The sequence below is a fragment of the Lynx rufus genome, unplaced genomic scaffold (genome assembly GCF_022079265.1).
Source record: "Lynx rufus isolate CCGP_SWC_20201006 ecotype Redwood Valley unplaced genomic scaffold, mLynRuf1.p SCAF_16, whole genome shotgun sequence".
NCBI classification, from domain to species: domain Eukaryota; kingdom Metazoa; phylum Chordata; class Mammalia; order Carnivora; family Felidae; genus Lynx; species Lynx rufus.
The window spans coordinates 42,393,869-42,419,628 of NW_025814830.1; the positions used below are offsets into that span (position 1 = coordinate 42,393,869).

A 25,760-nucleotide genomic window follows, 5' to 3' on the forward strand; every position below is an offset into this window, starting at 1 on the left:
AAACAAAAGGGGACTTCAGACGCTTTGCTCTTTGCCAGTGAAACATCTCACAAGCAAATCTGAATTTGGGTGTTGGTTATCTTTCAGGCTTGAAAAATATTTTGACAAAAGTATTCTCCCGGCTGCCCAAGTTGGGGGAAAGAAAGCTTTTGACTGAGAATATGGGCAGAAAGCAAGAAGCTGCATGTAATGGATACCACTGTGTACATCCGCTCAGGACGATGAGGGACTATGAGGAGCTTGACCCGAGTCTGCGAGGCTGGCGCCAACATCCCAACTCCCCCCACCCTGCCAAGGGCACCCCTGTTTTCCACAAACGGGGAGCAGTTTTTGCCCAGACCCATCTGCTCCCCCTCTGGTGCATTACGAGCAAACTTTCTGAGGCTTGGATAACAGTGGCTGAGCCCTAGGATAGAGCTGGGGATGGAACAATTCTGGATGCTCAGAAGAACCTCACCCCGCACCCTTAGGAGAAAGGGGAACTGTTCGATTTGTCTGGGGGTCACAAGGTGGGCTGGTAGGTTCGGGGAGGGAACGGATGGATGGAGCGCCAAGTGCCGCGCCTGGCTGCCTCTGTCTCCACTTTCTCCCTCCCTACCTCATCTTCTGCCATTTCCAGAGGCAGGAGAAAGGTGATCTCGGACTTGACCCCTAAATCACAGCTGCTGGTGGCTGCACCTCGCTCCGGGATGAACGCTGCCCCTTCCCAGAGCTCGGGCAGCTTAACCCATTCGTTCCCTGGCGCTCAGGGGCCGGCGGCAGCGGCGCCTCTGACCCCGGAACCGGAGCAGCCCGCCTCTACGGGCGCGGTACCTTGGATCCCACCAGGAGACTACAAAAGGGCGAGACTGCAGGGTGCTGCGAGCCTGGGGCAAGGGCCGGCCAGCCCGGAGCGCTGCCAGGGAACCCGAGGAAGAGCCAGAGTTAGCGGAACGAAGAGGGATGTTTGGATCGTGTTAACTACCCAGACAGATGCACTTCAGCATGTCTGCATTTATGGAATCCATATGTTGTCGTGGCAAATGAAAGGACAGTAACACATACATACAATAGACTTAGAATAACAATACACATTCAGAAAGGGACCCGCACATTCTTCACCCTGCAACCCCTCTCTTAGATCTAGCTCTAGAGTTGTGCGCAGAGGCGTCCTTTCAACCTCCCCCTGCCTCCTCACGGGCTTGCTTTTTTTTTTCTTCTCTTCCTCTTCCTTTTTTTGTTTTTGTTTTTGTTGTTGTGTCCCCCCAACCCCCCAGCAGAAGAAAACCCAGGGTCCAGAATCTAGGCTCTTTGGAAGTGAGATCTCCTAAGATCCCCTTCACCTCTCTTCCCCCTTAAGACTGGCCCACGGCATCTTTAACCCTTGGACCAAATAATAGCTGCTCACATTGTAACCCCAGATTCTGAAAATTGCAGGGAAGCAAACTCTTACTCAAATTCACCATTCACATCTTCATCATTAAACCAACACTTCTATGTTATATTTGCAAAAAAGTAGCTTCCAACAGATCTGGAAACAAAAACGCCTAGCGAGAGAGCACACACAGCATAGCTCTGTATAGTACCTGCATTGATGTATACCTTGTATATTTGTGTGCACATATATTCACAGCACACACAGAGACGCAAAGACATCTAAAGTCATTCAAATGTATATTTATGTACCCATTTATGCATATATCTTTGTGTTTCTATCCATTCATTTGAGCGAGAGGCAGAGAAATACACACATCAATGCAATATTTAGCCTACATTCTACTTTCTCTCCCTACTGTAAATGTCTTAAAAACAGATTGGTCTAAAATTTTCTGCCCTCTTGCCAGCTAAATGAAGGATTTAGATTCTGAATTTCTTGGTCCCTTTTTTCATTTTGTACATAAAATAATCCATACAGATGCTGGATTATCGCCTAAGCATTATTCAATCATACAAGCTTGGTACCTCTCCTCCTTATAACGAATTCACTGAGTAAAATTAGCATAAGTATTTACCAGATTAAGCTGACATTTTCCTATGTTGCAACATGAAATACATTTATATCCAGAATTTCCCCCAAATAGCCTATACCAGTGGAGATACTGACTTCCTCCGCGCTGTTTTGTGTAACAAGCTACAAGTTCGCTCCTTGTATCATTTACATTTTTAAGAGAAAATAAATACATAGCATTTAAGTGAGTTTTCAAGATCTACAAGGAGAAATTAAAATTTGCTGCATATTAAAAAAAACCCCAACAATTATGAAGATTCGTGAAGACAGATAAATTAGAGACAAATATACTCCTGAAGGTCTGAACAATTTTCCTTACCTGATATATTATGGAAAAATTCAGAATTTACCAGTCTTCTTTCAGTCAGCTACATTTTACACTGACCTGCACTTTGGACTGAAAGGGAAAGAAAAAAGATTAACTGTTGCCAATGAAAAATTTAAAATAATAATCAGAAACCGGACAAACTGAAGTTAAAAATATACAATGGTTACAATAAAGATAAATATTTATTTAATCAAAGTAGAAGTTGTGTTTGGACTGTAGGAATGTTTCATCCTTCCCTTAAAAAAAAAAAAATCAAGAAAGAAAAAAGCCAGTCTTTGCAGGCTCCTGGAGAGTTCCCATTGTCCAGGGCTATCGAGAGCCCAGAATGGCATTAACCTCACAAAAGACACATTGTGCAGGGGACAAAAAAAAGCCCCTTCTTCTACAATAACTTTTAGCTTTTTTATTTTTAGAAAATGACAAAGGTTTTGCAAGCACTGACTGGTGAAACCTGTAGCAAGGCAGGCTGGGCTTGGCTTTATTGATCAACTGTCCCGCATGGAAAAGCAGCCAGGAAAAGTTTGAATGGCAATCCAGATTTGGCTCATAGAGAGGAAACCCCCGATTTTTCTAAATGTATTTTCTTTTTTTCTCTCTAAATAAAACAGCATTATTCCCAGAGTGAATTCACAAGGATTAGATGAGGTAACCCTGCAAAATCCTAAACCGGTTTTCTCCCCCTAGTCTTCACTAAGAACCTGCATGCTCTTAAGAGCATTGGAAAATCTCTCAAAATGAAGAATTCCTTTCTAATCAAATAGATTTCCCGATTAATTCCCAAATTCTTTCTAAAATAAATAATCCAGCGAGGCTGGGAAAAAAATCTTTTTTCTAAGAAAAATAAGTTTTGGTGCGCGCTGTCTACCTGATGTTACAGGGTTCACTTCTAAAGCCTTCAGAGACATAAATGTTGTTTTTGCATTTGTTTGCAGATCACTTAAAGTGCAAATTGCATTTTATTTTATTCCAGACATTGTAATTTCAGTGGTACTAGTTCATATTTAGAACTTACATAAATACATACTTGTCATTAAAAAAATCTATTGCATTAGCAGTGACGCTAGGCTAGGATTTGAAAGAGGGGGTAGAGAAAGAGAGAGAGAGAGGGAGAGAGTGGGAGAGAGACTGAGACTCTTGTTCTTCCTGCGTTTGTTTGCTTCCTTTTTGGAGGTACCGTACACCCGCCTAAGTGATGGCTTTGATGTACTGGGAATCGGTACAGTAGCAGGGTCCCTGGTTGCTGTCTTTGATTCCAGGGATCTCCTTTGGGCTCTGGTGGGATGTACTGCTCCTAGTCTTTATCTGAAATCCATCCTCTCATTTCAAGCCCTTTGGCTTCGAGACTCTGCTCCAAACTCTTGGAGGAAGCTGTAAGACTTTTTTTTTTTTTTTTTTTTTGGCATTAGGGAAGGGGTATGTAATTTCCCCCCTTTCTCCGCTCTAGACCTTTCCTCGCTATTTAAATATATTGGCTTTCTTTCTTACGAATTTAGTCTGAAATTATTTTTCACTGCCTTTATTACATCCCTGCTTTTGATGGCAAAATAGCTTCCTGTGTTTTGAAAACATCTGCTTTCCAGGTTTTACACGAGAAAATTGATTTTACTTTTCTCTTAGGTCCAGAAAGGTAGAAAGTTGACTTGTTTCCAAGTGCAACTTTTCCTTTTCTTGTCTTTCCTTAAGTTACCCCCCTTTCAGTTCTGTTTCACTTTCCCCCTTCTATTCCTTCTAATCATCACTCCTGCTTCCCTTCTTCTTCTAAAGAACCAGAGAAGATTGATGGCATCTTATTTCAGAAGACAAAATTAACATATCATATATATTTTTTTGTCTAGTCTATGGTACGTGCTAAAGTTTTCTCCATATTTTCTTTATTTGTCTTCTGATTTGGGGGAGGTAATTTTCCTCCTTTAAAAAAAATCTCAGATTTGCAATTTAAAGTGGCCTCTATTTTGTCTCTGCTGCTTCTCTGCCTTTCACTTAAATCTTTGCTTTAAGCTGTCCCACTCCATTATTAACCCCCCCCGCTCCCCTCCTCTTTGAAGATGCTCTCTTCCTATTTAATTTAAACACTGCTGCATTTGCCAAAAAAAAAGAAAGAAAGAAAAAGAAAGGGAAGAGGGAAAAAAAATAAGAAACAAAAAAAAAAGAATGAAAAAAAAAAGGAAAGAAAAAAATCTTAAAAAAAATCTTAGCCAGGTTCCTATTGTTGCTTCTCTGCATTTCACTTCTCGGTGTATGTGTGTGTGTGCGTGTGTGTCGTGTGTGTGTGTGTGTGTGTGTGCGTGTGTATGTGTTTTTAATACATGCATAAACTTTTGGTGCCTCTCTCCCTCTTCCTGGGCTCTTCTCCCATCCTCTCTTCCTGCTCTCCTTGCCCTGCTCATCACTTTCCCCCGGTTTTTTTTTTTTCCTCCCTTCCTCCCCTCTGCCTCCCTCCACCTCCCCCTTTTCTTTTTTGCTGAATCTTATTGATCCAGAAGGTGGCTAATTAGCCCTTCCCGTCGTGCCTGGGTAATGAAGCACATGCGCACTGAATTAATCACAGCCATTTTTTGCAGGAAACTAATTAGCAGAATAAAGATCCAAAGACTTTTTTTTCTTTTCACTCATCAGCTCCCACTTCCAGCGCGTCCCCTCCGACCGCTGCAGCCGCCGCCGCCGCCGCCTCCTCCTCCTCCTCCTCCCGGCCGCAGCCGCCGCCGCCACCGCCTGCTTTGCATCCCAATTACAGCCTAGAGCCGCTGCCGCCGCCGCCGCCGCTTCTCCTCCGTGGCCCCTGCCCGCTCCGGGGGCTGTAAACTCCCCGCCAACCATGCTGCTCGGCGGCAGCGGCGGCGGCGGCTCCGGCTCCCCGGCTGCGGCCGCCTCCCGCCCCGGGCTCCGCCGAGCGCGCTCCAGCTCCGCCGCCGCCGCCGCCGCCGCCGCCGCCGCCAGCAGCGCGTCCTCCGCCGCCGCCGACCCCCGCCAGCCGCCGCTGCTGCCTTGATGGGCTCCGCGGCCCGAGCGCCTCTTTTCGGGATTAAAAGCGCCGCCAGCTCCCGCCGCCGCCGCCGCCGCCAGCAGCGCCGCTGCAGCCGCCGCCGCCGGAGAAGCAACCGCGTAAGTGGCAACTTTTCCCTCTTTTTTTTTTTCCCGCCGCCGCCGCCGCCGCCGCCTGCTCCTCCTCCTCCTCCCGCCGCCACCGCCCGGACGCGGGGCTCCTCGGGGCGCCCGGGCTGCTTTGCATGGGGCTCGTCCTGCCCCCTCCCGGCTCCCGCGCCCGGCCGCCGCCGCCCGCGCTCCCCGCGCCCGCGCCCTGCTCGCTCGCTGCGTCCCGCTCGCCTTCCCCCTGCGCCAAACTTTCTCTTTCTCTTCTTCTTCCTCCTCCTCCCGCCGCCGCCGCCGCCGCCGAGCCCGGGCCGCCCCCTCCTCCCCGGCCCCCGCGCCGCAGCCGCCGGCCGCCAGCGACCCCCGGGAGGGTGGAGGCGCCCGGGGCGAGGCCCGCGCGCCGAGTTTGGAGGCGCCGCGGGGCAGGGCCGGCCGGGGCGCGGGGCCGAGGGCGGGAGGGCGGCCGGGGTCCGGGCGCCGAGACAAAGGCGGCGGCCGGCGGGGGGGGGGGGGGTCCGCGGTGCCGAGCGCCCCCGCCCCCGCCGCCCCCGGCCCCCAACTTTGCCCCACCCCGAGAGGCGCCGGGGCCCCGGGCTGAGCCACCGCGCGGAGCGCGCACCCGGCCCCGAGCAGTCGCCGCGGCTGCTGCTGCCGCCGCCACCGCTGGCCGGCCGGGCGGCCGCCTTCCTCGCCGGGGCTCGACTTGCGGGGGATGTGGCCGCCCGGCGGGAGCCCCGGGTCGGAGAGGGGGCAAGGGGGCGAGGCGGCCGCCCGACCCCGTACCTGCGCGCTCTCCGCCCTGCCCCACTGGCAGCGCCGCGAGCGCCCAGAGGGGGCTCTGCCCTGGACACTAGGGGCTCCCGGGGACTCGGGGCTGCGCCGCCGGCCAGGACTAGATCTAGCCTGGCCGGCCTCTCTTTGACCAGCTGAGTTGAGAGACATCGGAGTGTTCCTTTTTTATTTTTTTTCTCTTTTCTTTTCTTTTCTTTTCTTTTCTTTTCTTTTCTTTTCTTTTCTTTTCTTTTCTCACGAATCTGGGATTGTTTACGTTCCATTCTTTGCTCTCACCCCTAGTCCTGCTTCACTCTTTTCCATTAATGTATTTTCGTGTACGTCTTTTTGCATATCTCTTGGAGAGTAGATGTGAGTGTATTTTATGCAGTGTATTTAAATTGTGTATGGACTCGTGGATTTCTTGTGGAGCTATTACATTAAAAAATACATTTTACTTTACAAATTAATCTGTTGCTCAAAATCTGAGTGTTGCAGAATGTTGTGCAATTCCTTCGACTGTGGCAAATTCTTTGATTACAAGTGCTTTTAAAAATCACCCACTCTTAACTTTTTCCCCTTGTTGCTTCCAAGTAAGGCAAATATGACAATCTTTATTGGTCTCAATTATTGAAACTTGATCTAAGGACTATATGGAAGAAGGAGGCTGATTGCCTTTTTCTGGCCTCCAGTTCTAGTGACTTTTAAAAGGGGGTTTGTTAAGCACCTTTGAAGAATATGACATACGGTGATCGCTTAGCTATAATGCAAATTGCAGAGCATAAATTTACTTTGGAATTAAAGGAAAAAAGACCCAAGCCCTTTCAGTGGGGACACTTGAGGATTTATTATGTTTTTTAAAAAATTACTTTTTTCTCCCTACTTTGGGAGAATGGCTAGTTACAGACCAACTTATTTGGAGGTCTTCAGAAAGAGGCTTGGGAAACGGAGAGGGGAGAAGATTGATCACAATCTGCATAATCAATAGGGCAGCGTGCTGCAATCGTGTACCTACATTTACTGTAAATTTCTACAATATCTGCAGCGTGGGTGCTCCACTGCCTTGGTTGGCTCCATAGAGCAGATTTAGAGGCAGTACAAACAGAATTTAGTGTCAGCTCTCCGGAACAATATAGGGGAAGTCCAGTCGATAGTGGCTCATTTAAAAACTCCTTCATTTTGCTGTACATTTTTGAGGGGAAAATCTGTTTACATATGTGGGTTTCAGGTACTGAACCCCCAAGGTGTAGGTATCCTGTAGGTTGAGGGGAGTGGAAAGTATTGGTGGGGGAGTAGGGGGTGGGTATTCGATCATTGAGTTATCACCTTGGGGGCCCTCTTCTCATCGTATAATGTTGGGTATCTTTAGTGCAAATAATTCAGGAATATGAATACAGTAGAGAGTAATACACCAGAGATTGAAGCAGTGTCAAAAGTAAGAATTGCTGTGTGTGCATTTGAGAGAGAGAGAGAGAGAATACAGACTCTTATAGTCAGGCTTGAAAGCTTGGTGGTAGGTAAATCCATATTTGGAGATGATTTTGAAATAGTCTAGCAAATGGTGCACGAACAGGATTTCGTAAAAAGTGTACATGGAGTCAGTTTTGAAAGGATTGTGGTTTGGGGAGATGAGGTGTAGGCAGGAAAACCCACTCTAGGCCTGCAGCCTTCTTCTGTCTGTGTATCCCTCCCTTCCCCCTCCCTGAGTTTTAGTTTTTAATTACTTAATGCTGAAACGCACAGGGCTTATATAAATATTTGCAAATGCTCTTTCCTATTGATTTCTCTGAATAAACTGCCCTGCTCAGGTCCAGAGAGGAGGCAATTCAGATCTGTGGACTTTTTAAACATATAAAGTCTCTGGAGGAGTGTTCGCCTGTGCATGCATGTGTTTATGGGTAGAGTTATAGATATGAAGATTTTGGGGGGCTTTAGGGAGAGTTCAGGCTGTGGTTAGTGTTAACTGAGAAAGCTGGGCTGGAGCTGGCCCCATGGCCTGGCATTCCTGACAGATGTATGTGTGTATGTGTGTGTGTGTGTGTGTAAGTACCTAGTGCGTGGGTGTCTACACTGGGGAAGTCTGAATGTGGATGCACTTATACTCCCCCATCCCCCCCCCCCCCCATTACATGCGGAGAGTTTTCCAGGGCTCGGTGACTGCCTTCTCCTCAGGGTCACATTGAGTTCGAATCTGACCCAAGGTGCAGGAATCCTGCAATGGGGAAATAAAAGAATATACAGAATGGGGTCAGGTCAGCTGCTCAGAGGCCAAAACCCCTACAGCTGCTTTGATTTTATTTTTTTGTGTATATTTTAGGCTCCTCCTGCCAGGTTACAAATTGTGCCTCCCCCTCTCAGGTGTTTGCTCTGTAGCTTAAAGGCACCAGAGCCTATTCCTGGGTTGCTGTCTGCTCCCAGCAAGAACAGAAACCCCACAACACCGAATCCAAAACAAAACAAGAAGGGGGGCGTGAGGGGGGGGCAAGAAGAAAAACCCTATTGAGTTCAGGCAAATAAGGTTGGGTCTCCAGATCCGATTACAGAGCTGCTTTGAATATGCAAGACAGCACACAAGACCAGTCATTCCAGTTACAACAAACTATTAAAAAAGAGAGAGAGAGAGAGAGAGAGAGAGAGAGAGAGAGAGAGAGAGAGGAGAAAAGGCATGTTTAGGTCGTAATTTGTTAGTACAAGGAAAAGAATCCCACATAAAGCTCCCCTTTCCCCCCCTCCCTTTGCTGGCTTCACATAGAATTCACTCACCCTTTTCCGATTCGTCTACTATATAGGTTCTTTTATTAAAATCTTTTGGGTTTAGGAAGATCGCTGCAAGCAACACATTTTCTGTATTTTTTTTTTCTCTTTATCTTCAAGGAGAGTTGGCAGGGGTTCTGTGGTTTGCAGTTACACAATATGTTATCATGTTTTTAATCACTAAATCATTGCAGTGGTTATAGATTTACAGTCTTGGGGTATTACAGAGAGGAGCAACGGCGGCTATATATATGCTTTTAAATTACACCAATGTAAACTGCGTGCAGCAGCTGCGAATATGGTTGGCCGACTTCAGCACCCCCCCACCCCCCAAGCATCTTAGTACTTTTCCCTCTGTGATTTTTTTTTTGTATTGTTTGGCTTTCGTAAAGTAAGCTATCCCCCACTCCTGTATTCCTTGTCTTTCAGCCTCCCCCAATTTTCACTGCAGGCTTCTAACCCCAGATAGGCTAGAATTCAAACTCTTTGAAATATACTTTGGATCACAGATTATAATAATAGCAATAATAATAAAAAGAGTGGATTTCCTAAGAAATCCTCTTGGTTTCCATACCGACCTCCTGTGTAGGGATGGAGAGCTGATCGGGAGACAGGGGTGGGCGAGAGAGGGAAGGGAAGGCGGGCTTGGAGCTGCTTGCCTGCCTGGAACCTCCAGTGTCCTGTCACTGCGAGCCCACTTTCAGCTTCTGTTTTTCATATTATTATGTAACAGAATCCTTGGCAGCATTAAAAATTCAGTATTACAAGCTGATTGTAATGCTGCCTCATTAGACAGCACTGTCTGGCCTTGTATTAAGTGAAACACAGAGCATGGCTTTTAGATTATAAACACCAATAAATATTAAGGATCAGCAGAGGGGGGAACTAGTCAGCTGGGTTTTTGGCCCCTTCTGGTTTTCTATCTCCTCCCATCTTCTTTCCTTCATCCCCCTTCCTCCTCCCTTTCCCCCCTCCCCCTTTGGTAACTGTCATCTGTTTTCTTGGGATGCTGATGTGTCGACCCTGGTGACATTTTAGGAGGGCTTTTTATAGAGTTATCTTGTGTACACAAAAGGTTTGGAAGTTTGTTTTGTTTTGATCTGCAATAAACAGGCCCTTCACTTTGCTGATGTCATTTCCGTTCATATTTGAGTTGTTTATTGTGTTTCTTCGCAGGGCCCTCTCATCCCTACCCCCACCTCGCTTTTTCAGCCAGAGCCTGCGACTGCCTGGGGAAGGGGGGGACACGTTCCTAAGCTGCCAGGTCTGGGTTCAAAGGCTGAGGGTTGCGTGTCACTGCCTCGTCCTAGGGTTTGCCCGCTGGGGAAGATGTTTCCAGCTTAGAATCTGGTTAAACACTCCGACATCCACTTGCCCTGGTATTTCCATGGCATGCAGTGATTCATCCCAGCTTCCTTTCTTTGAAGTGCCCCCCCTCCCCACACCCACACACCTTGTCTCTGTCTTTAATACATCCTTATTGTCCACTTCTCCATGCACCCCCCACCCCCCCCAAAAAAAAACACCAACCTTGTAGTGATGACTTTGATTCAGTCGCAAATCTGAAGCTGGCATTAGCGACTTCATGCTGTGAAAAAAGAAAATGTTTTCAGGCGCTGCCCCACAGCCTCCCGACCATCACCTAGCCCTGATCAGTCTTTTTTTTCCCCTTTTGCGTTTATTTTTCTGCTCCCTGCCTTTTTGTAGACATAAAGGCAGTTCTGGTGTTACTAAAAACGGCCACAATGTCCAGTGTCTCTTATTTCCATGTGATCTACAATTGGAATCCCCCCTCCTCCCCCCCCCCAAAAAAAAGTAGGGTGGGGAAAGGAAGGAGGGAAAACTTTGTAGGTCCCTAAGGCTTTCCTCTAATAGGATGATGGGTTTTAGGTTTAAAAAAATATTATTGTTTTGTTCTTTTAGGTTTAGAAATAATAAGGGGAGAGGGAAAAGCAGTCATTAGGAAGTTCACTGAGCTGCTTTCCAACTAAGACGGGTGAAAAATGAACCTGCATTGACACTTGGCTCCATGTGAAAGCCCCAGTAACCTCTCCCCCCTTCCGTGGCCCTGGCCTTTTGTTCCTGGAGAACGGAGCTAAGGTGCTTTTTCTCCCAGACCAAAGGCAGCAGGCAAGGAGTCCCCTTGTGTGCGCATCGCCTTTAGATGGCCTTCTCATGGTTATTGTCAATGCAGACTCCTGCAAACAATTGCTCCAGGGAGACACAAAAGCAAAAACATTTGTCCTATTTTTTTAACCTCTTTGTTTTAGATTTTTTTTTATCCATTCTTTAAATTTCACAGTTTCTATTTGTCTGCAGAGAGACAATCGAAACAGCATGAAGCACATTTTACCGTAGGCCTCGCTGACGATTGGAACAGCCTCAATAGAAATCCAGATTCTAAAACACTGGCTGACTTGGAGGATATGTGAAATTTCAGCCCGGGCTCTTAAGTCAGATTAGCACAGATTGCAGACAAAAACGCACTAAAATGGCAAGATAAGAAAATGGGATTCTAGAATCATTTGGGGGGGGGCGGGGGAGTGTGAACAGGGTTCTCTTTTGTTTATCCCTTAGTGTCCTGCCCCAAGAAGTGGTTGCTTCCTAGGAAGGAATGGCCAACCCAAATGAAATTCTTCACTGAAACAAAAATCTGATCTTGGTTTGTGTGCTCCTGGCATATTGTTTAATTGATTGTTTTAACACATGTGTAGGGAAGCTTTTGGTACATACTATGGAATTGAGGCTGTGCTGAGATTTTGTGGTTTTTATTTTTTCAAACTCCAATTTATAGAAAGAGACCTTATTTCCTCCCCCTTCCCTTTCCTCTCCTGTTTCCCTTTTCCTTTCTTCTCCCTCCAACCTGCTTCCCTCCAAGAATTCAGTGGTTTGTATCAGAGTGCAAAGGGATGAGTCCAACAGTGGGAATGGCCCCTGAAAAAATAGGAATCCACCTCGTTTTCCTAGCCCCCAAACAAAGCACTTCTCTACCGTAATGTATGGACCCTGATTGCGATGCTGTCCTTAAGCATCTGTCTGCCTTTTCATTAAAATTCTCAATTTCAAGGTTTAGAAACACAAATGTAAGAATCCCCTTGGGTATAAAAGTCTTGCATGGCAAATTCTATTTGCCCTTTTAGAAATAATATTTTTGTTAACAAAAAAAAGGGAAGAAAGAGAGCAAGCACTTCACCTAATGCTTTAAAGCTGTTGTAAGGCAAGTCTTTTATTTTTGGATTTCTTAAAACTTGGGCTTTATAACTTAAAATTAATTTGGAAAAGCTCCTTCCAATCACGGTTTTTAAAACATGGTTACTCGTTTGTGTCTTTCTTATGTGTGTGTTTGACAGATGTAGGGTCGTAGTTGGGCGGGGTGGGTAAGTTAACTAGATAATGTTCCACCCCTGATTTGGGGGTAAAAATTTAATCTCTGGAATTAGCATTGTAGCGATAGTTGGAGGCCTTGAGGTACGTGTCAGAGAAATGTGAATCAAATTATCTGTGTAGGCCTTGGCACGCCAGCCTCCCGTGGTTATGAAGGTGAGTGTGGCTGTTCTGAGGAAAGCCTGCATTCTCTGTCACGCCCAGGAGGGCCTGGTCACCTGGTGGGTACCAGGCCCCTGAATATAACTGCCTAGAAACGATGGGGTGCATTCAGGGCATGGGGTGCAATTTAACTTCAAATATTCTATTGTTTGTTTCAGGGATTTTTGTTTTTGCCCTCTCCTGGCTTTTTCTTTGTTAAAACCTCAAGGTTATTGAAGCAGTAATTTTAAAATCAGTGTGTCTCTATATTTTAATAAAAATACAGGGATCTGGAAAAATACACAAATCTCCCCTAAATCCAGTGTGCTGTGAAAATAGAGGCTAGGTTTAGCTGGAAGTCAGAATGCTGACATTCACTGTATCTTAGCTCAGAGATCATATTTACTTTCGCTGAAGTGTATGTGGAGACAGGGAGAGAGGGAGAGAGAGAGAGAAAGAGACAAGCCAGTTTGGCTCAGTTGGGATCACTGTAATTTACCAGCCAGCTAAGTGTTAGGGGGCTGGCCTCTGGCTTGGAGAGTGGGTAAGGGGAGGAGTGGGGAAGAGGTTAGCATTCCCTGATTTATTTTTAAATATTTATCCTTTTGGCTGTTGCCAATTACGGTTTGCAGATGAGATGAGACTAGTTACAGAGAACTGCCTTTTCTAAGAGCGGGTTTATTTGTCAGCAGTGTCCAAGAGCCATGAGAGTGCCAGATTGTCTCTGCTGGGTAGGTTAACTACAGATACCTGCCCTCAGAAGAGCCAGGGCCTTTCAGAGCCAGAGGACTGAGTTTGCAACCTGTCTTTCAGGGAAACAGTTGATTCCATAGACAAGTGCAAAAGTTTCAGACTCCCTCTGAAGAGGTATTGTTTTGTTAATGATGAAAATCAGTTCTGGTGGAGGTAATGCCCCCAGCTTTTTTGGTAACCCTTTACCTTGATGCTCCAGAGGCCCTTGATTCCCTGCCTGTGGACTAACCTGTTACAATTTTGCCTGTAACAGAGGCAAGCTTGACCAGCTCTTACCGTGTTAGTAGCTGGTGCTGGATTAAGATAAAGGAAAGGGACCCAGGGTTACTCCCAGTTCCACTTGTCAGGCCTCTGAGGTGCAGGAGGGCACATTGCCCCGTGTGCCCCTTGGGATGCTGGTAGTGTCCTGCAGATCCCCCCAGGGCCTTCTGCCCAGCACCTCCACATCCTTCCAGATTACTTTATAGCTGGTTCTTTGGCATTCTCGCTTTTCTTTTATTGAAGATATTTATCTGTCGGCCCACCAGGTTCATGATGTCACCGGATTATGAGGTCGTCCCCTGTTAATAAAAGTTAAGATAAAGGAGCAAAATTAGATTTTCGGGGAGTGTAAACATTTTCTTACTGTCTTTAGCTCACGGGCTCCGGGTTGCTCCCAGGTAGGACATAGGGGCCTGGAGTCCTTGTGTTCCTGGAGACATTTCCAGAGACATCTCTGTGTTGTGAGTGCCACATTACTTGCGTTATTGCTAGCATCATCATCTTCATGTATTATTCATAGTCACTTTTTCAATTAAATTATTAATTGGTTTTCTTTAAGGTGTTCTCAACTCATGTGGCTAATATAAATAATAGTGTGTTTTGAAAACACCACCTGTTCTTGGGGCTTAAGTCAGGTGGTCTGGCAACAGCTCGGCCATGATCATATCCCGGTTTGCAAAATCATCCTCCACTTTCCTTTTTTGCTCTCCAGCACCCTCCCCCCCCACCCCCATACTCTCTCATGTGTGACAGAATTTGGCCTGTGCTCTCCTTTGTCCCTAATCGGACATGATTCCCTAGAGGCAGTCTTTTCTCCCAGGGCCCTGGCAGACAAAAAAAAAATTTTTTTTGGAGTCTTTTTTTCTGGACTAAAATGTAAAATGTAGAGGGGGGTTGTCTGTCCCCAACAGGTTGGCTATTTACGTTTATTTGAACTCAAATTACATTGTGTAAAATGCCTTGTGCGTGGAGACCTGATAGTTTCAATCAGCCGAGCATCCTCTTCCTCCTGCATCAGTGTGCTTAATGCTAATACAATTCCATACATACAGCTCTTTGCCTCCTGAGCTTATTATATTTCTCACACTTGCATGGTTCATTATTGTGTAGTCGGGGAAAGGACTCTTAAGGTTGTGGGGCCAGCCTGGGTGGGTGGCTTTCAGAAAGGGAAAAATAGGTGCCCTTCTGTGCTGGGGGAATCAGGAATTAAATCAGACTGAGCGTGGGATTCTGACAGGGAGGACGATGACTTCCGGTGAGATTTCTCTGGTGCTACCTTTGCATATGAGAATGGCGAAGGCGAACCTGGGGTGAAAAGTGTCCAGCGGTTGCTCTGACCAACTGGGGTGTCCCCATTAAATTTGACCTGGCAGTTGAATCTCCCTGTGAAGGGCATGATGTATGCCTTATCTGAAATTATGTGTGTGTGTGTGTGTGTGTGTTTTAAGGCAAGTCTTGTAAAAAGACTGTAAGCTTAATTGCAAGCTGTGACTTCTTTTCTTGACCCCCCCCCTTCTTTCTTTCTCTCCCATGAAAAACTCTATCCTTCAACTCTCAATGGAGATCAGGGGATGTTTTTCTAAGTTTCTGCAGCTGAAAAACAGAAGTGCCCTGTAAAGCAGTTAATAGGATGGGTGTGTGTTTCAAATAAATTCCTGTCCACATTGGCTAATGTCCCCATGCTAGAGTGGCCTGGCTGTGACGTGGATGGGGCCCAGAGACCCATGGCTCCGGTTCTGAGGCCTCAGGCTCTCTTTTGTGGCCGAGGGCGCGCCCCTTTCTTCTCGCCCGATTCTAGGCCGGCCCCTGACTTTTGATGAGAGAGAGGGGTCAGCGCCTGGGAAGGACCGGGCTTTGTTCCCGCCGGGCCCGTTCCCGAGGCGGCGCAGGCCCAGCCGCCCAGGGCTCCCGTCCCAGGCGCGCGGCCCGGCCTGCCCAGAAGCCAGTACCCGGAGCGCGACCGAGCGCTCGGGCCTCGCGCGCCCGGGCGTCCCCGTGTCCCCGCGGGCGCGGCCGCCGCCGAGTACCCGGCCTGCGCCCGGCACGACTGTAGATGTCAGGCTTTGCCCGGGGAGCCGAGCGGCGGCGGGGCTGTGAGTTTCAAATTAACCTTCCGCTTTGTTGCTGTGTAATGTGGATCCCCGAAGGCCCCCCGCCCCGCCCGCCCCCCCTTCCCCGGGCGGTGAGCCTGCAAACTGCGAGTTGAGCTTCATTTACATAAAGCGATTCCGGGCGGGCGGTGAGCCGGCGGCGGGCAGGCCGGGGACCCGGACGCGAGCGCCGCGCCCCGTGGGTGAATCCCCGCCGCGCGCCCGGGGGACCCTCCCTCCCGGGGAGGGGCGACCGCCAGCCCCCGCCGCCACCATGCGCCCCCCTGCCCTGCCTGCGGCCCCCCTGCACCTAGACAGAGCCACCTCGGAGTCCCGGGGGCGGCGGGAGGTGGGGAGAATGCCGCCTGGGGTGGGTAAGTTCGGGGCTCCGGTGCCGCTGGAATTTCCCATTGTCGAGCGCGCCGCGGCCCCCGGACCTGCGAGTGCCTCCTCCCTCCGGAGGTGTGCGGAGCCTTTGTGTGCCAGGTGAGTGGAGCCTCCCTCCCCAGCCCGCCAGCCGCCCGGTTCGCACCGCCGGCCTAGAGCGGCGGGCAGGTGCTGCAAGTCTTGGCTGAACTTCCCATTCTCTTGGGGCATGTGGGGGAAGGGCAGGCTGGATGCACTTGAACTCGTAGATTCCAGTTGGAACCTACCTGGCGTGAGAGTGTCTAAATTCTGCTGGGTACAGAGTGAGGCCCTTCCTCCTTCCATCTTTACTCCTCTCTCTCCCTCCCTTCTTCCCTCCTTATTTTGCTTTTGGATTAGTTCCTGCCTTCTGAATACTTGCGGTACTAGTGTCATTTAAAAGTTTGGGTTCCTCCGCCTTAAAATGCGCCCTTTTCAGGCACAAGAGAAGTCACTGGTCAGTTTGAAACAACGTGAAGAATGTGCTTATTGTGGAGTAATTAAAGGAAGAATCAGAGGTTTGGAGCTGGAAGGCACCTTTGGGGATCCACTTGCCCACCCTCTAATTTTAGTTTGTTCGCACTCTGGAAAAACATTTCCGTGGGGGAGAGGGGTGGAGGAGAGGGAGAGCTGTGATGTTTGTCCTGTTAAAGGAGAAAGATTGCCCAAGTTAGGTCAATAGCAGGAAAAAAAAAAGTAATCATTGTAGACTAATAGAGGGAAAAGAACTTTCTGGAAAATAGTCTTTTCAGCTTTGGACATACCTGTGTTATAAGAATGGTAAAACACCTGGAGGGCAAAGACCATCACTCGTGCCTGGTGTATTATAGGAGTGCATTGCCTGGCTTAGTAGTGCACAGTATATAAACTGGTTTAAATGAAACACATGAGCAGGTGAATCCAGGAGGGTCCTCACTGCTCCCACCCCCTGTTTGTGTCATTTAACAGGCCTAGAAGACTCTGAAAGCCACTGACAGATAAGCTCAGAGAGATTAGACAGCCCCACTTGGGCACTAGGAGAAGGCCTCCCCACCCCCCGTGGGGGGGGGCTGGGGCCTGCTTCGTGGAATCTATCAAGGCAAAGCAAGAAAAACAAACTTAAGCCTTGAAGGTAGATAGTGGGAAAGTTACACGTCATCTTATTTCATCCCATGCTTTGAGATCCTTGGAGACAAGTCACTAAATAAATAGAGTATAATTTAAAGCTTGCTCCTGCTAGCTGGGGAACTTTGTTTCTTTGCCATCAAGCAGCAGGTGCGAGTTTGCAGAGTTAGCCCCTCGAGTCCCCTCATTCCTAAATTCAGGAGGTGTCAAACCTTCATGTTCTTTTAATGGCTGTGGTTTCTGGATAGGTTTCAAGGGGAAACCCTAAAAATCATGAGTTCCAGGAGGCTGGGCTGGAGAAGGAAGCCCAAGTGCTGGGGCAGAGACTGCATTTGAGAGGAAAACAGACACCTTCCAAGGTAACCTGATTGAGAGAGGCCAAGGCTAGACCGTGGCCTGTTCCTAGTTTTCAGAACAGCTGCTGGCGGCCTGATATTCTGAATCCTTCTTTTTACCCAACCCAAACACGAAAAGCAGTTAGGGGACAGAGGTAGGATATGTGGGAAGTCAGGAGCCCACTGTTCTAAATAATTCAAGGGTTTCAGGAAATGAGTCATTGGAGAGAGAGAGGTACATACCTGGATATTTGTGCACCTGTATTTTTGTGCATTCTATTTTGCAGAGACCCCGAAAGCCCCATTTCAGAGGGTATATGGCTATGAAGGCCAAGAGAAACTTTTCCTGTCTCCCGTCCTTAAATTACAGGACTAAGGAGATTGTCTGCACTTCGTTTCTAGCATGTGTTCAGAGAGCGTGTGAGTGCCTCTCAGAATGGGCTGGGGTCACACTTTGCTCTTTTATTTAATTGCCCGAGTGTTATTTAACAACACGGGGCAGAGGCAGAAGCAAGCACTTTTACACTTTAAAATCAGCCCTTTTGGAATCACAAGGAATTAAATGACTTGGAGACCTTCTGTCTTTATGACATGGGTCACCTCCTTCTCCCAGCTCTCTTTTGAAATGGCTGCACTTTCTGTGGGATAGAGCTGCTGTTTTCCAGTTCTCCTGAAAACAGTTTTGATGGACAGGGAACTATTGAGAAACGCATGGTAACTCTTCCAAAATAAAAAAAAAAAAAAAATCTGAGCTGCTTCCCCAACCACCTGAAACTTTAATTTTGGTTTCTTCCCTTCCGTCTTTTATTTGCACAAATGAATACTCAGGGAGGGTGGAAAGGACCCAAATAAAACAGCACTCTCAGCAGGCCTCTGTTTGGCTCGTCCCAACAGGACAGTGAAGTGCCTTCCTTCTTGCTGCTTTGGGATTGGATTTAACTGCCGTGTAACCTCCGTGCCAATGGACTGCCCAGTGGCAAGGAGCTAAAATAAGCGAGATTTCAGTTTTCATCATTATGACTTTAAATGATGATTACTAGACACTCCCAGGACAGGCCTGGCTCACCTTGGATGACCCACAGGTTGTTAGTTCATTAGAATAAATCTGTGATTGCAGAATACTAGCAAAGTATTTCCTGGGGCTGGTGATGATTTAGCTTGGTTCTTTCAGTTCTGGTCACGAGCGGTATCCATGGAGCGTGTCCTTGTTGTTGCTGTGTGCTGTTGGACAGCAGTGGAGCCTTTTTTTTTTTTTTTTTTTTTTTTTTTTTTTGCGCTTCTCAAATGTTAATGTGAGATCTTGGAAATACTAGAAGGACCAAAACAGACCCTTACCTAAGAAATTGCTTGTATTGTAGATTTGCAACAGCCTCATTAACACGAACACATAAATATTTAGGTGACGAAGCAGCATTTTGTAAAAGTGTAGGTAACTGCTCTATCCCTACAAGGGAAAGTGACTTGTTACACCCACTTTTTAGAGTATCCAGTTTGCTTCTTAACCTGAAAGGTTTAGCTTTATCTTACAGGGGAGACAACAGTGACAGTGATTCTGGCCTAAAGAAACTTGGAAGCTTCGTCTCACACTTGCCAGTATTACAGGGATAATGCACCTGACTCTGTACCCTCCACAAGAACAGTATGTGCTGTGGTTCATACTCTCATTTGTTACTAGAGTGGTTGCTCGCTCTTAGCCCCTGTTTCTGTAATGCTTGGGCCTGTTGGCCTACTCTGGTTCCCAAGGCTGGTCTAATTAACCAGGATGGGGGCGGTACCATTGAAAACACAACAGGAAGGCAGATTCCATTACAGTGAACTTCATAGGGGTATCCACATGCTCTGGTATGAGAATTTGGTTGTGATAGTGATTGCTAGAAATCACAGCCCAGCTCAGAACCAACATCCTGGGCCTGGGGATGCAGCTTCTAAAAGCTACAGTCAAGGAAATCGGGACCCAGTTTTAATCGAATCCAGACAAGGGAATGCCTTTGCAGGAGCTAGTCTCAATCAGATTTTAAAGGGTGCCTTTTCTGTCCAAAGCACAGCGTCCTGAGTCCATAGGACGCTCAAATTGAGAAATATACAGAAGCTAAGATTGAGTCAGATTGCCCCGAGAGAGGAAGTGTGGCAAAAATCTTGGCTCATTGGCAAGCCTCTGACAAAGTTCAGATTAAGGAGAAAAACTACAAAATCAACAACTGTCAGCTTTCTTTTCTATGTGATTTAAAGTTGGCTCCCGGATTGTCGGATTGTCGCTTTGCACATGTTCGAAGAGAGCCATCGGATGTTAGAGGGTCCCCTCCCCCAACGTGGTAAATGACTCCTGTATGGACAGGAGCTGGGGAATTGACAGCAGCTTTGTGTTTCACAAGCAGTGAGACAACTCCAATGTTTTGTGTGTGTGTGTGTGTGTGTGTGTGTGTGTGTGTGTGTGTGTGTGTTTTCCCTGGTTTTCATTCTTTGGGTCAGGGGATAGGATGGTGAGGACGAGGCAGTGAGTGGTCTAGCAGTGATGGGTGTGTTTCTAGAGAGTTCTTTGCCCAAGGAAGTTGCCTTTGATTCTTATTTGTAACTTTTAAAGGTGATTTTTTTTTTTCCGTTGATGTTTCTTCCCCTCTTTGACTGTTAATTGCTTGGAGTTTCTTGCTTTTGCAAGGATATGGGTGTGAATAAAAATGGGAAAAGAGAGTTTGCTAGGTGACAAATTTGGCTTCATTTCAGAGTAAGACTTCTGTTTTGTTGGTTTTAACCTCAGACAGGGCCTCTTAGCAAAATGCCTGGGCTTAATCTGCCTTTTGGGTGAGTCCTTCTCCCTTCCCACGGGAGGGCCATCACACAGTCATGTCAACACGGGGATTAATGCATAGGGGTTTTGGTGCGACCTTCCAGAGAGGCCTTAGCCAGCCTCCTGTGTCCTGGGGGTGGGGGATGGGGGGCTTTAGGTGGTTCAGTTGCTCATGCTTTGAATTTTGTGCCATCTCCAAGGTGTTTCCATCCTCTTCTCTCCCTGAAGTGGGACTGAGGCTTCTGTAGAAGGGAGGAGTCCGGTGGGCTCCCCTCACACCCCCTGCTCTCTTTGGGTGTTGCTGGTTTGGGACCGAGGGCATCAAAACCCCTTTGCAGGCCACTCTTTGTGAAGATGGGGAGGGGCCGGCATCCCTCTCCCCATCTCTTCTGCTAATCACATAATGGCCTTAAAGGCTTTCTGAAATGATTATCTTGTCTTTAATTTTAAGTGGCTCTTTTGGGGCAACATTTGGGAGTTCATGGAGTATCTTCAGTCATCTGTAGGGAGACTCTGAACTGGGAAAACTGGCTCTGTTGGGCTCTGTGAAAAGACAGCGGAATTTTCATCTGCTGCCGATTTCACGCACTGTCCTGAAAGTGATTTTGGCCACAAACCTTTGATCTGGGAGTGAGACAGCCCCCACCTCCTGCTTCTGGAGGCAGGAGTTGGTGACTGCTCAGACCTCCCTGCTCTGTGTATGTGAGAAAGTGTGTGTGTGTGTGTGTGTGTGTGTGTGTGTGTGTGTGTGTGAGCAGTAGCTAAAGAGAAGGGCCGAGTAGTGGGGTGATTGGGGCCTAAGGCATGGTGAGGGCTTGTAGACTGGGAAGGAACAATGTGTAGACTTCCTGAGGGGTAAGAAGTGTGGAACAACTTGGAGATTTTGGTGGGCGGGGGTGGGGGTGGGGGAAGTGGACAAAAAACAATTTTGCTGGTTTCTTGGTTGTGCCCAATTTCATCCACAAATGTGGCTGGAGAAAAATGTTTCTGAGTGTGTTGCTTGTGCTAGGTTTTGAGTGAGAGCTGTAGCCTGTACGTGTGTCTGTTGCGGGCTGTGCGTTTCAGTACGAAACTTCCAGTTGACAGGCAGCTGTACACCTTCTCACTTGAATCTCCTCAGTGGAGAAGCTGGAGCCAGATTAGCTCAGGGAAGAAAAGACCAAGGGGCTTAATTTGATATTTGATTTCAGCCCTGCAGCCCCTGCCCCCTCCCAAAGTCATATAAGTGCCTTTTCAAATATGGAAGTCTCCCTTCAGTGTATAAAAAAGCTCTTTTCAAAAGAGTTTTGACTCCCGTAAGCCTATAAAAAGTACGTATGTGTAGACATGAACTAACTTGCTTCCCACGCTTACGGTCTCTGAGTGGCCCGTTTTGGACAACTTTCTCTTCCTGACATTTGTGTCCAGTGAAAATGTGCTAAAAAACGTGTGTGCTTTTTTTCTCCTTCTCAGCAACTTTTCTTTCTTTCTTCTTCTTCTTCTTTTCCTTTTAAACAGTTTTTCTTAACTGCTCAAGAAACAATGCAAGCCTCTTCCACCATTTCAGACCCTGCTTCCTAAAATGCTCTTTGGCTCAGGGCCTTGGTTCTTAATGTACATTTGGCTTGTAGGGGGAGTGGTTTTTGCTTTCCTTGTAACAGCTATGTATTTCTCTGTGGAACATCTGCATCCTTGCTAAAGCGTCAAGTCAACTTTTGGACACTCCAGAAGCCTGGATTCAGTGTGTATTAGGAGGTTGATCTCACTGTAGAAGTGACTGTTTTTAAAATATCACCTCTGTCCTGCCAGATTCTTGAACGGTGTCACTTTTATATTTGATACATAATTATTGCCAGGGGACAGGCATTGATAGAGACTGTCCGTCTGTATACCTGACTGTACACACACTTGTTACCTGGGCCTACCTGGCTTTTAAAATGTAGCTCCAGGCAGAGGATGGCAGTAGTGAAAATAACAGGGGTTTCCCGCCCCCACCCTCCACGTTTTCAGAGGGGGGTGGTTGAGGCTGGTTTTTCTTCCGAAACTATGAAACCCAAAGGTAGAGGGGTGTTTAGGGAAAGCGGAGAGTCATACATTTTGGGAAAGGACAGTCAGTTAATTTTGCCCTTGCTGGGAAAGCTGTAGCAGTTATCTAGACAGTGGAGAAATTGGCTGATACAGACTCCAGAGTGTCTGCTTGGAGGGAGGCGCACTCTTCCTCACTGGTTGAGAGAATTCTAAAATGAAACTGGGGAGAGGTCAGTTTAGGATAAGAGAGTGGCTTAGGAACCAGCCCTTAAAATGGGGGTTCTGTTCACACTCAGTGTTGTGGGAGAAGCAGAGATGAAGCAAATGAGCCTGCTCTTTGGGAAGCTGGCTCTTGTTCATCTGTCTCCTTGAGTCTGGACCCCTCTGCTGGGGTCATAGACTGGGGGGGCCCAGTTCTGGTCTGGCACCTCTCTGTGACTGTGGACCAATCAGGTAACCTCTCTGAGCCTTGCCTCCTTCACCTACCGCCTTACCTGTAGAATGGGCACGATACACACTTCACATTTATAGTGGGAATTCAATTCAATAAAAACAGGCTTCACAGCGCTTAGCCTGTTGCGTAGCCTCCCCACAAGTGATAGTTCCCATCCCCACGTCCTCTTCCTTTGTATTTCTTTTGTTGCTGCTGCTGGCCTCTGCTACCTTTTGTTTCCCAGCACCCTGGAAGAAATAAACTCAAAGGTCCAGCATTCCTTCGGGCGCTCCCCTTATGGGCTGGGAATAAGGCCAACTCTTTTTGACATCGTGCAACTAACTGCATTTAGGAGTGAAATAGACATAGTGTCCTCATCCTCCCCAGCCCTCCCCTCACGGGCCCCCCCCCACCCTGCCCCCTGAAGCTGGCAGGCGGCCTTCTAAGTGAGCAGCCCACTCAATGACCCACCTAGAGAGGCCTTCCCGGGCTGGCTTGTATATGCTAATAGGCCTGACTTGTCCTGGCTTGTTTGTAGTGATTTGTGGAGGCATTTATATGCAAATACTATCAACTTGCTGAGTTAATTATCATGTGCCGAGCCCCCACCCCCCCCTTCCTGCTATGCCTCCCAGCCTGGCTCTGCAAAAGGGGCTGTTCTCATTCATCCCTGCGCTCTTCCTGTCTCGGCCTCTGCTGTCCTTTGCCCTGTCCCCTTCCTGTCCCTGCAGACCCGATCACAGCTCTTTGCTGCCCTGTCGCCCATCCCTGGAACCTCTGTAGCCAAGGGTGGGCATGTAAGTGGCTGGCCCAGTTGGAATCCTCCATGAATGGTGTCACTTTGCATGCAGGGCAGTCTGGTTTACATTGCTCAGAGCTATATTTTTATTATTTTTTTTTAAAGTTTATTTGTTTATTTTGAGAGGGACAGAGACAGTATGAGTGGCAGAAGGGCGGAGAGAGAAAGGGGGAGAGAATCCCAAGCAGGCTCCGTGCTGTGAGCGCAGAGCCCGACATGAGGCTCAAACCCACGAAACCGTGAGACCAAGACCTGAGCGAAAAACCAAGAGTCGGCTGAGCCACCAGGTGCCCCCTGCTCTGAACTTTAAACCCCATTTTTACCTACTAGCTTGAAAAACAGACCTACCCAGACCTATCAACTCTTGACCCTCAGTCTGGTGAGACAGTGACTGTTGTTTTAACATTATTATTATTATTATTTTCATTTGCCCACATTGTTGATACCACTGAATCTTGTTACCACTTCCGAGCCTCCAGAGAAACCATTTTGTGAAGGGGTGCCCCTCCAGCCCCCTATCCCTGGAAATCTGAGTATTTTGAGAGAGACAGAGTTGACCTCTGTCAACTTGAGATGACCTCAGTTGTGGTTCCTTCCTGCTTGTATGTGGGCAGTGTTGACACTTGGGGTTGGCTCATTCTTTATTGGGTGAGCTGGGGGGTGTCCCTGACTTCTCTCCACTGGTGTTATACCCATCCCAACCCCTAAAACAAAAGTGTCTCCAGGAATTGCCCACTGTCGCCTGGGAAGGCAGAATCACCCCAGGTTGAGAACCACTGGGACAGAGATTGCATTCATTTCTCTTAGATAAAAAGATGGCGGATTCTGGCTTCTTCCTCCAAGGCAGACATGTTGACCAGCCTTTGAGCTTGGACTTTGACTCGGTGGATGTCAGATGTTGCCATTTGCTTAATTTTATAGTCTTCTCAGCATTTAAAAATTAAGACCCTTTCTTTTTAGGGCATGGTAATGGGCTCGTGTTTGAGGCTTTGTCATTTTCACCCTGTAGAGATAGAACTCAAGCCCCACAGGTAGTTGTACATTTTCTAGTAGTCGCATTAAGAAAAAGTAAAAAGGGGTGCCTGGGTGGCTTAGTTGGTTAAGCTTCTGACTACGGCTTAGGTCTTGATCTCACGGTTTGTGAGTTTGAGCCCCTCATCAGGCTCTGTGCTGACAGCTCAGAGCCTGGAACGTGGTTTGGATTCTGTGTCTCCCCTTCTCTCTACCCCTTTCCTGCTTGCGCTCTGTCTCTCTCTTGCTCACTCTCTCTCAAAGATAAATAAACACTTAAAAAAAAAAAGTAAAACAAAGAAAAAGTAAAAACAAGCAGATGGAATTAAGTTTAAAATATATTTTGTGCGATGCACAATATCGCCATGACCTTCTTGTTTCAGCAGTTGGGACTCGCCATATTTTCAGTGCTCAAGAGGGAGTCCTATGTGGCTGGTGGCTACCCTGTTGGACAGCTCATCTTTGGCAGGATTCTGGTGGTGGCTACCATATTGGACAGCTCAGCAATATCTAGGATGATTGCAGCCCTTTTCAGCCCTGAAATAAAGCCATTTTCTACTGAGTCTGGGAGAAAGTTTTTTTTTTTTTCTTAAAAAAAAAAAGAAAAAGGCTTTATGTTTATTCTCTGAAAAGTAGGGCCTTGACTGCACAGCTGTAGCCGTGCATCGAGGCAGAGGGATCTGGGCCTCTAATCTCTGGGGGAAGCTCCCTCGGTCTCCGTGGGGGAGGCCCTCTGGGCAGTACCCTGGGCCCTGGAAGGAGGGTAAATATTCCGAGGGCTCAATGTACTCTCTCACACCGCACAGACTAATGGTTCGGGTTAATTTTGTGTACAAGGTCCCTTTTGTTGGAGAAGGGGGTGAAAGTCCGCAGCTGTGACCGGAAACAGGGCAAGGGCCTACTGGGATGACCTTGTTTTAGAAAGTCTAAATGGAACCCTAATGGCAGAGATCTAAGACGGGTGATGTATGTGTGTGTTCGACTGGGCCTAAAGATAAGGTGAAGAGTATTCTAAAAGTTACTTTAGTGCAACCTCCCAGATAATCGTAGGCCTGGGGCCAGTTACAATTTATGGTGAGCTGGTAGTCAGGCCTGTGTGTTGGCCTCATTTTATCTTTTGAGTCCAGGCTCTGTCGCTTAACTGGTGGTGCTCTGTTTGTTTATTTTATCATTTTTTTGGGGGGAGGGGGCAGTGGGGGCTGATCAGGTTTTTCAGTGAAGCGTAGGGACATGTTATAATGCACCAAGAGCTGTTTGTATTTCTGCTGCTGAGTGCCCTGGGATGCCTCACGCCTCGCTGTCCCTAATAATACTGTGTGCTG

The 25,760-nt window shown here is 47.6% G+C and overlaps 1 protein-coding gene across 2 annotated transcripts in view; it reads left to right on the forward strand.

Annotated features, from left to right (window-relative positions):
• Positions 1–15,964: 15,964 nt before the first annotated feature.
• Positions 15,965–25,760, forward strand: part of ZFHX3 (zinc finger homeobox 3) — a 235,300-nt gene continuing 225,504 nt past the window's right edge. The window contains exon 1 of one of the 2 annotated variants that reach the window (XM_047078686.1): positions 15,965–16,045. The gene's annotated coding sequence lies outside the window, so the exon portion shown is untranslated. The remainder of the gene's footprint in view (positions 16,046–25,760) is intronic. The other variant, XM_047078688.1, reaches the window with a different exon arrangement.